This window comes from Antedon bifida, chromosome 5, assembly GCF_963402885.1.
Source record: "Antedon bifida chromosome 5, ecAntBifi1.1, whole genome shotgun sequence".
Lineage (NCBI taxonomy): Eukaryota > Metazoa > Echinodermata > Crinoidea > Comatulida > Antedonidae > Antedon > Antedon bifida.
Window position 1 is genome coordinate 30,143,248 of NC_136230.1, and position 10,815 is coordinate 30,154,062.

Genomic DNA, 10,815 nt, shown 5'->3' on the forward strand with positions numbered 1-10,815 from the left:
GAGGAGTGCAATTTGTAGCACACCTACAATTTTAAAAAGACAAGGCCTGCGCCACCCGATCCGCCACTAAAAGGTGGAGGTGATTTGCAAGCTTAAAGACCCCTTCCCTGCAATTTTGGACGTTTTTTGGAAAATAATACATATATATCACTTTAAAAACATTAAACCATGTCATTTCTTGTCTTAAATGTACGTTTTATGGTAAATTATGATAAAAAGTGAGAAACAATGCACTACCTAAGTAGCTCGCGGCGATCGACCTCGTGGACGGTCTTAGGCCTAGCCTAGCTAGGCTTAGTTTTGTAGGCCTAGCTGGTAAACATCGGTAACGTACGAACATCGTACGCGAGCTATATACCTAGCCTGATGTTGTATAGTTGCTGCATTAATTGTCTTTCTATTTTTGCCAGACTCCGTTGATACAAATTGGGGAAAACCCGGTATTTTCGCTGAAAAGTTAGGAGTCTTCCATTTGTTTTGGCCTCACGATCGATCGAAAAGTGGGCGAATTACAGGTGAAAAACAAAAATATCAATCCGCGCGCAATGCATTTTGGGATTTATAGCGGGCCGCTATAATTATTAGAATCGACTTATTTTTCACATTTTTAACCGTTTAAAGACGAAAAAAGTTATCGCAATAGGACCATATAGTATTATTTTTACATTAAATATAGTTTGTGATCTTAAATTAGATCTAAAAAACGTAGGGAATGGGGCTTTAACACTGTATTTAATTGTAATTAAGGAAATGATTGGGCTTTCTCTTGAATATTCATTAACACTTTTTAAGATAACCTACTGCCTCATGTTCCATTACTGACTGTACTATTGTAGGTAGAATAGCCGAACAAAATTGTCTTGAGCTATGCCTATAATCATAGAGATATTATAGCACTATAATATCTCTATGCTATAATATAGGATATATTGACTAGCACTTTCGATGCTGGTCTAAATTTACTTAATTTTTTTATTAAACCTTATTTAGTGAGGGTAACCCTAAACAGCATATGCTGACAAACAAAAGGCCAGAGGGTTTGTTCGAACTTCCTGGCCACAAGCTTGTGTACCCCATCATTGCACTAGCACTTTTGATGCTGGTCTAAAAGGCCAGAGGGTTTGTTCGAACTCCCTGGCTACAAGCTGGTGTACCCCATCATTGCACGAGGCTTGTATGAAGTATGATAACACAAATTGATTAAGAGTTCCCACGCTTTTTCGTGAAGGCATCCACAGCAGTGCTCATTCATCAAGAGCAACACTGCTGTCCAATCAAAATGCTTAATAAATTCCATCTTAAGAATTATCCTCTCATTACTTAATTCCTTTCTGTTGAAATAATTTCAGCTGGTTCCGATATGTATAAATAATCACAGATTATTTTATTTCAATTTAGGAAATGGGTAATTAAAATCTTGGTTTGATTCAAGGAATCTATAATTATTTAATTAATTTCTGGTTTCTACAATAAAACATTTGTTAATTCGGAGTGCTGTTTTTCAAGTAAATTAATTTTTAGTTTCTTTGAATATTTGTTTCTATAAGGTTAATGAACTTTTCCGAAAATGGACTTGGGCCAGTCTTTTTTTTCTTTCTTGGGCCAGTTACATAGGCCTACAATAATGGAGAGCTTTTGCGATGTAATGCTGTTACATCATGTTAATTCATTACATGTAGAGGGCCGAGCTTCCTCAACGATTCCTTGACAAAATTTAGGCAGATTCTAGTTCCAGGCAATGGCCGACGATATTACCTGGTATTACCCACAAATCAACAAAACCCTAAAATACTAATGAATTTATTCTATACTATAAAAGTTTTATGCTTTTTTTGTGCAAAATAAACTCATGGGGATAGTATACCAGCTACTGGGCCACTAGAGTGGGTACAGATTTAATATTATATTTTACATAATTTTTAAATTATTTATTAAAAAAGTGCTTCGCACTGACACCACACCTGTTGACAGGTCGATGAGCTGACCTTTGACACAGAGTTTGTTTTCCTCTTGGAGTAGTGATATATCTTCATCTAGTGTTGAACTTTGTATTGTTCGTAAGCCTTAACTTCCTGTGTCTAAGTTCCAAGGTAAATTGTCAATGTTGACATTATGGAAAGTGTTAGTATTTTAGTAATAACACTGTGTGTTGTGAAGTCTATGGTTGGTTAGTTAACAATCATCCAATCTCTCGAATGATCCGTCCAGGGTTCTAATATTGTTGACCAAATTCTAAATAATATAAAAAATCAACAGTCTTCAATATTTGGAACAGACATACTCTATGTGTCTACTGACCTTAGTATGGGGTACTTGAGTATGGGGTACTTGAGTATGGAATACTTGAGTACTGGGTACTTGAGTATGGGGTACCTGAGTATGGGGTATCCAAGTATGGGGTACCCAAAAGTATGGGGTACCTGAGCATGGGGTACTTAAGTATGGAATAACTGAGTATGGGGTACCCAAGTATGGGGGTGACAATAGACATTTTTTATCAATAAACCATACGACTAAACTGGTTTCTGGAAGATTGCGTGTATATTTTTTTCTTTTTTAACCTGAATTAGAGAGAAGAGATGAAGTTATAAAAATTCATTTTGTCGTCAGCGTGTCATAAATTTTGACAGAGTTGTAGTAAAAAACACACTCAAGTTTAATATCACCTAGATATATATTTTTATATTAGAATAAAAAAATAGTTCATGGCAAATAGGAAAGTATATTAACAAGTAAAAACTTTGCAACGCGAAGAGTGCAAAATGAACACACAGGTTTTTCCTGCAATGACCATAAAAATGTTTTGGGTCTCAGGAAGTTTATCAAATTAAACAAAGAAAGGAAAGTACATAGAGAAATATTTACAGTATTTTTAAATTTTGTAAATTTGAAGAGTGAAAAATACAAGGTTGTACTGCAACAACCATAAAAATGTTAGTTGATCAAATTAAACAAAGAAAGCAAAGTACATAGAGAAATGTTGACAGCGTTTCCTTCAGGTAATTAGAATGAAACCCTGGTCCATTGCTTGGTATCCTTCTAGTAATTACTTCAGCAACATAAGGAAATGGAATGTTACTCCTAATTAGCATCAATCCTCCTCAGTGTGATTTTTGTTGTCTGTTAATTATCAACCTGTAGTCTAGCCTGAGGGGAAGCACCAAATGGCTTGTAAATAAACAAGAGTGACCAGCACCAGATCAGAGTGGTCAATCAAAAACATGTTCCTTTACAATACTTAGGAAGCTATTAATTTAACACTTTCATTGATGGAGTTGAGTAAAATACAGTTACTGAGTGAAATACAGTTACTGAGTGAAATACAGTTACTGTGTGAAATACAGTTACTGAGTGAAATACAGTTACTGTGAGTGAAATACAGTTTCTGAGTGAAATACAGTTACTGAGTGAAATACAGTTACTGTGAGTGAAATACAGTTACTGAGTAAAATACAGTTACTGAGTGAAATGCAAGTTACTGAGTGAAATATAGTTACTGAGTGAAATACAGTTACTGAGTGAAATACAGTTACTGAGTGAAATACAGTTACTGAGTAAAATACAGTTACTGAGTGAAAAGCAGTTACTGAGTGAAATGCAGTTACTGTGTGAAATATAGTTACTGAGTGAAATACAGTTACTGAGTGAAATACAGTTACTGAGTGAAATACAGTTACTGAGTGAAATACAGTTACTGAGTGAAATACAGTTACTGAGTGAAATACAGTTATTGTGTGATTTATATTTTGTAATATGTGTTACACATTTACTTGTAACTGTTTATTTAATTTCATGTCTATAATTTAATAATTCAAAGTTTTTAAAGTTAAATAAGCCATTTCAATATAACATAGTAGTAGTTTTCCTTTTGATCAAAAATTGGGTTTAAACAAAAAGTTTTTAGCCTACCTGTTAAAATCATATTAAGGGAAAAAAGTCAACCGGAAGACCATTGTCGGGAAATCAATGGGTATCTGGTTAAATTTAAATGCCTTTTGTCTTTTTTTATATAAAGTGAAATTATATTTTTTGTTGGCAAAAGTGAATAACTTTATCAAAACTCCAAAATGGTCTATTCAAGGTTGAATTTCTTCATCTTTATCATTCATTTTGGGGGACAATACATTTTAAATTAAATTATTAGATCATATGGATCCCAATTTATATTGTTAGTGTATTGTTGTTAGATTATAGGAATCAAAATTGAAATAAATTTAAATGAAAAGAACTGATTTTATTTTGAAACGTGATATTGAACAAGTCTGTAAAGTTTGTCCAACCTTGCATGATTGAACTTGTCAAAATTGTCCCTGGTTTATGAACATGTTTTGTACATCAATACTACTTATAATATATAAAATAGCAAAGGCTTATAAAGGTAGTGTAATATGTGTAAAAATGCTTTATATAAATGCATGGACAGATTGTCTTCCGAGCGATCCACTGTCGACTGTGTCTTTTACAACTGAGTAGTTAGTGTGGGAATCGGAAACCAATGTGGACTGAAAGAAAGGGCTGATCAATGGGGCGAAACAAGTCCTTGTGTGGCCGTGTTCTATGAATGGCCACGATGAATACACCGCGTTCTATCAATGGTTACGATGAATACACTTATTTGTGCTTGGTTAAGCCGTGTTTACGCCACAATCTGGCTTCAGAGCTCTTGTAACCTAGTTTTTGACTTTTTAGAGTTCAGGAGTTTGGAGGTATTGTTCGTGATCTTAGCTGCTAGAATTATTAACATTGTCGATGAATAGACTTCCTTTCTCTAGTACCATACATGCTCACTGATGATTAAATGCTCTCTATATTACTGTACCGTAAAAGCATGATTGTTATTCTAAAGCAAGTGCTGGATACACAGGCTGTGTATCACTAATGCATGCAGAGGCTCAATGATAAGCACTTAATAAGCACTGTAGTGAAGAGTACCTTTACTTTGGAGAGATGAATGAGGAGGAAGGGATGAGGGAAATGGAGGGATGGAAGGATGAGAGGGAAGGATAGAAAGGGAGGGAAAAGGTGCAATAAAGATTTAAATAAAAATCCGACCTGTAATAAATACTGTAAATCAAAATTCATACAACATATAGAAAAAGGAAATAATTACTGTTCATAGTAACTTACTTGTTTATGCAATTAAACAAATTATAAGACATTTTATTAACACTAACATTATAATATATGTTATGATCATTTTGATCGAACATACTGGAGGAAAAATATTATTTAAGGACAATGTCCGAGCAGGGCTGTAGTCACCTGAATGTTTGGTAAGGTTTCAACCTGACCACTTTTTCACTTTGACAACCCAGTGGCTTGAACAGAGATTGTTCCCTTTTCTTGCAAAAACCGGACTACTTTGTTTCTTTGCCGAGAGCACACATTCTGTCTTAACATGTATATTTTTTTGATAAACCTGTACTATCATATAACTGACATTGAAATCAAACTTGTCATCTATATAGTATTTTATATATTCATGTGATAACAATATAACTTCATTATACCATGTTAAAATCAACTTCAGTAATCGGATTTTTTTTGCTGGCCATATATTTACTACAATACAAAAGTGCATTAATAAATTACAATGACATTTGTGATTCTACAACATGATTTACCAACAGGAAGTAAAAGTGACAAACTAGAATGCGACCAAATGATTGATAGTGAAAATACGCCAGTTGTCACTGAAGAAACAAACATCTAATTGATGCAAGTCTATTGAAAATATGATGGGGCTCTTGCTTGGTTTTTCAACTTGAATTATTACAACAAAATATGATTGATTAACCTGTACATAATTTGAAAATAAATAAATAAACGCATAAATTATCAGACGCAATATGGAAAATGGGGAAGCATGAGGTAAATCAAGAGTGGGGAAACGCTAGTGGCACATGCTTCCCTGTTTGATATCCATTTTTACAGACTATTAACATTATGTATGTTTTTTTTAATCTATATTTCATTTAGCATTTTTATAACTTTATGTGTCAGTTAGTGTTTAAAAATCCTGAATCCACCTCCTCAGACAGGGTTGTAAAATGGATATTTTGAGAAACACCCACAATATTATAATAGTCTAACAAAATAATTTGGCTTGAGTAAATAAAAATGTAGTGCATACATATAAATCAAGGGTCACTTCGTGTCGAGGCACAAAGGGCACATCAACCGGAAGGGGGTGGAAATAAAAAATATGACCAAAACCACCTAGTATACTAATTTAGCTATGAATTGAAGACTATTTATTTGGTTTCCGGTTTGTAAAAATTAGTGTAAACATTAATGTAAACATACCATTCACAGTAATATTTACAGCATCATTAGTCCTTTGTATCTTTTATACACTGCAAACAAAGCGGTCATAAAGTAATGATTTATGGTGCTTCCTGCCATTACATTAGTCTTATCTTGTATAATAGGGCCTACATGCGTACAGTCACCATGAACCAGCTTAGGGGACCAGCTGCGCTAAGGGGACATTGATAGGCCATCCTCTGTCAGACATCAAGACTATTTCTTTTTAATATTAATCTTATCTTATGTATAATAGGGCCTACATGGGTACCATAAACCAGCTTAGAGAACCAGCTTAGGAGACCAGCTTAGGGAACCAGCTTAGGAGAACAGCTTAGGGAACCATGACTAGGCAATCCTGCGACACACAGAAATACAGGCTATTTCTTTTATCTTATCCAATTTTTATTCACAAAGTAAATAACTATTATGTGACATAGAAATGGCATATTAAAAAAAATGTTTTTATACAAATTACATCCTAATGTTTCAAATTTGGAGTTTTTGGTCCAAATCATACACAGAGCATTAACTCTAAACTAATTCTAATATAAATTCAAGCTTCCATGAAAGATCACTTTACTTATCTTCAATACCACGAACCTTGCATTTTAGAAAATCACTGCTCGCAAATATATGCCAAAGTGTTCTATAAATATGTATTTTTATCCTACTTTTTGATAACTATCTCTGTACTTAATCAAGAGTAAATATTAGTCAACAAAAGATAAACATTATTTTTTATTTGAACTGTGACTAACAGAAAAACAAACAGTGTCATTAATACATTTCTTTACGGATTAGCGAGTATTAAAATTACACCAGTATCATTTACACTTTATAATATTCTGAGCATTGAATTTAGTGTAATTATGAAAATAAAGGGAATACAGTACTGCACTATCATTGATTGAATACAGATTTTCAAGCCCATATCTGATGGGGTTCGAGGTTTCAAATAACTCCCTTTTTTCCTCAAGCGGATCAAGGATTTCAAAATGTGGAAGGTGTATTGGTCCTCAGGCCTGAAAATGGATGAAGAAATCTTTGGTATTTAAAACTAAGGTTTAGGGAGGGCTGGGGCCCCCTGGTGCCCTTTTTCTAATAGAGACTGAAGTTTTAGTAATGATTAGAGTCATAGAGGGCTCACTATAATAATGACTTACTCTGCATTATAATTAACATTTTTAAATGATTTTCATTCCAAACAAAACAATTACAATTGTTTTATTACAATTAAAAATCTTGAATGAAACAATATAATGCACTATATAATAAAACAAATGAATAGGAAAGTTATAAATATTGTGTAATGTAGGCCGAAGAAGAAAACAATTGATACTTTGAAGTTTAAAATGGTAAAAGTAGGCCCAACTATGACCTCATAGCATGGTAGGTATACCACAAATAATTGATATAGTCATAGTCATATAGTCATATATACTTTATTGTCCATTTAAAAAACAGAAATGTGATTTGAAAACTGGCAAAATACAAAAATATAAAATACAATTTACAAAAACACACACAAAAAGTTAAGAGGCTAAAAATTGTTAAAATTAGATAAAAATTATTATTATTTAATTATATTATATGATTTATTATTATATTGCACTAACGATGACTTAAAGTTTAAATAAAAGCATTAAAATTACATGTGTGAGCTATAAAAATAAACAAAAGCGGTTACATTTTATCTTTGTACTCTGGAGTTATATAAGTGTATAGCATTAGGTACAAACGAGCACCTAAACCGTTTTGTTTTGGTATTAAGTGCACGTAGTCTTATGCCAGAATTCATGAGAGCAAATTGTTTGTGAAGAGGATGTGTTTCATCATCAATGATACTTTTTACTTTTTTTAACACATTTTCTTTATACAAGGATTCAACATCAGGTAAGTGCTCTCCTACTAGTCTAATTGCTCTATTTCCTATTCGATTAAGTTTAATTTTATCTTTTTGCATTGTATTACCATAAAAACAAACATTACAAAAAAGTATTACACTGAGAATTACAGAATTATAAAACAATTTAAGTATGGTTTTGTCAATTTGTAGGTACTTCATTTTTCTTAAAATAAACATCCTTTGGTTGGCTTTGCATGTGGCTTTATTTACATTATTTATCCAATTTAGCTTATTGTCAATTATACAACCCAGATATTTGTACTCATTTACTACTTCTATCTCATTTTCATTTATAATCAGAGGTTCTAAGGGTTCTTTAATTTTCCTAAAATCAATTTGCATTTCTTTTGTTTTCTTTATGTTTAGTTTCAGGTTGTTATTGCAGCACCAGTGATAAAAATCACATCCTAGTTGTCTATAGCTTGTTTCATCATTGCCAGTAATGTATCCAGTGATGACTGTGTCATCTGCATATTTTACTATACAACATTCATTTGAATTGGCTCTGAAACTGCTGGTGAACAGTGAAAACAACATTGGGGAGATAACAGACCCTTGTGGCGTGCCAATGCTAACAGTTCTTTTATCAGATAAAATACCGTTTAGTTTAACATACTGGAACCTATTTGTTAAGAAATTATATATCCATGAAGTCAATGTGTCGTTTACGTTCATTTCTTTAAGTTTGTGTACTAATGAACCAGGTTCAACGGTATTAAAAGCACTAGAAAAATCTATATACAAACATCTTACATATGATTTAGGCACATCTAAATGTTGGTAAATATTATGTAAGTGGAAGAGCACAGCATCTTCAACACTTCTATTACTCTGATAGGCAAATTGGAGAGGATCGAGAAAAAATTTCGTCTGATCAAGCAACTGCCTAAGTACAATCTTTTCTAGGCACTTACCAACATTGGATGTGATAGCTATTGGCCTATAGTCATTAAGTTCCTTGGGATATTACAGAGAAATGTTGATATGAGTATCAACATTCTTTTGTGGAGTCACATCAACTAAATTTATTCAAAATGTATTCACATGCAATTGATGTAATATATATTTTACTGTTTTCTGTGTTTTCCTTCTTTTTAAAAAATTTAACACTTTAACACAAGTCACATTTGTTGGAAAGCAATAATTTTTTTTTTTTATGAAAAAAAAATCTTATAATTTGAATTTTTAAAGTAAAGCTCTGTCTACACTATCAAACTAGTTTGACAAAAAAGTGCGATGTGCACAAATGTAGTATATAACATCATCATGTCCAATAGGTACATCACATTTTTTGTTACATAAAGTTTGAGAGTGTAGACAGAACTTTAGACAATACAATTTCCATTCATTAGAAACACACAAAATAATTAATCAAAGAAATGTTTTCCGAACATCTTATATTTTCATCTTACTCGCGGTTTGAGGTTTTAAACATAATGTTGATCATAAATATGGAAGAAACAGGTGATTTTGGAAACAAAAAGTTATATTTATTTAAGAAAGAGTTAAAAATGTGAGGTTTTAAAAATTAATTTGATGTGGTAAGGAAATGAATTTGCTAATAATTTCCTCATTGGTTAAGCAAGCCACATCCTGGTCCTGTGATGGTACCAAACAGAGACCAGATTAAATTACAAACCACTAGATATCATCAATGGTTTAACCAGTTGGAGCTGTCAAAAAACATCACAATTGATTGTTATTTAATAGGTTAAATTAGATTGAAAGGGTGCATGGTGATATTGAGGGGGCACATTAGTAAGACTGTATCCAGGATATGATGGCAAGATGCTGTGAGAGTTATTTTTACAGAAGATGGTTTCAAATAATTAACAATTATTCTTTATTTAGAACTGAAAACAAGAAGTAGACGAATGTCTACAGAAGACAGAATCTTTCTTCGTTGATAATGGACAAACTTAATTAATACATCCAACACGTACATCTACACTCGGCTGATTAACGTCAGCAAAACACATTTTTTCTTAGAAAATTTTGTTTGTCTTTGAAATGTTTAAATAATTGACATCTTTACAGAATTATACTTTACCTAGAAAGGAGACATTTCAAAATTGCAAACTATTTATCTAACAAATTATGTAATTGATATCAATAATTCCCCATGAAAAAAACAATTTAAAAAAAACATTATGCTATTTTATTTCACCAAAAATTGGATAAAAAAATAATCCTAAAAAAACTGTAATTTGACGCGGAAAATAGACAAATTGTCTGTTTGTTTGGTTAAATGTAGCAGTTTATTTTGTTTTGTCTTTAAGCTTGTTCAGTTACCTTGAATCTGACTTATCTGTCGTTAAGTCTGATAACCGGGGTAATAATGTGAAGTACTTTATAAGCATTGTGCAATAACCGCTATATAAGAACCAATATTATTATCATAACGTTCTTCCAATCTTACTGATTAGTTTCAAAATCATGTAAGGGGATATACTGGATGTTTAACTTGTGTATTTCAAACTGAAATGTAACTCTGATAGACCGCAATTTAACTTCGATAGATTGCAATTTAACTCCGATAGACTGCAATTTAACTCCGATAGACTACAATTTAACTTCGATAGACCGCAGTGTAACTCCGA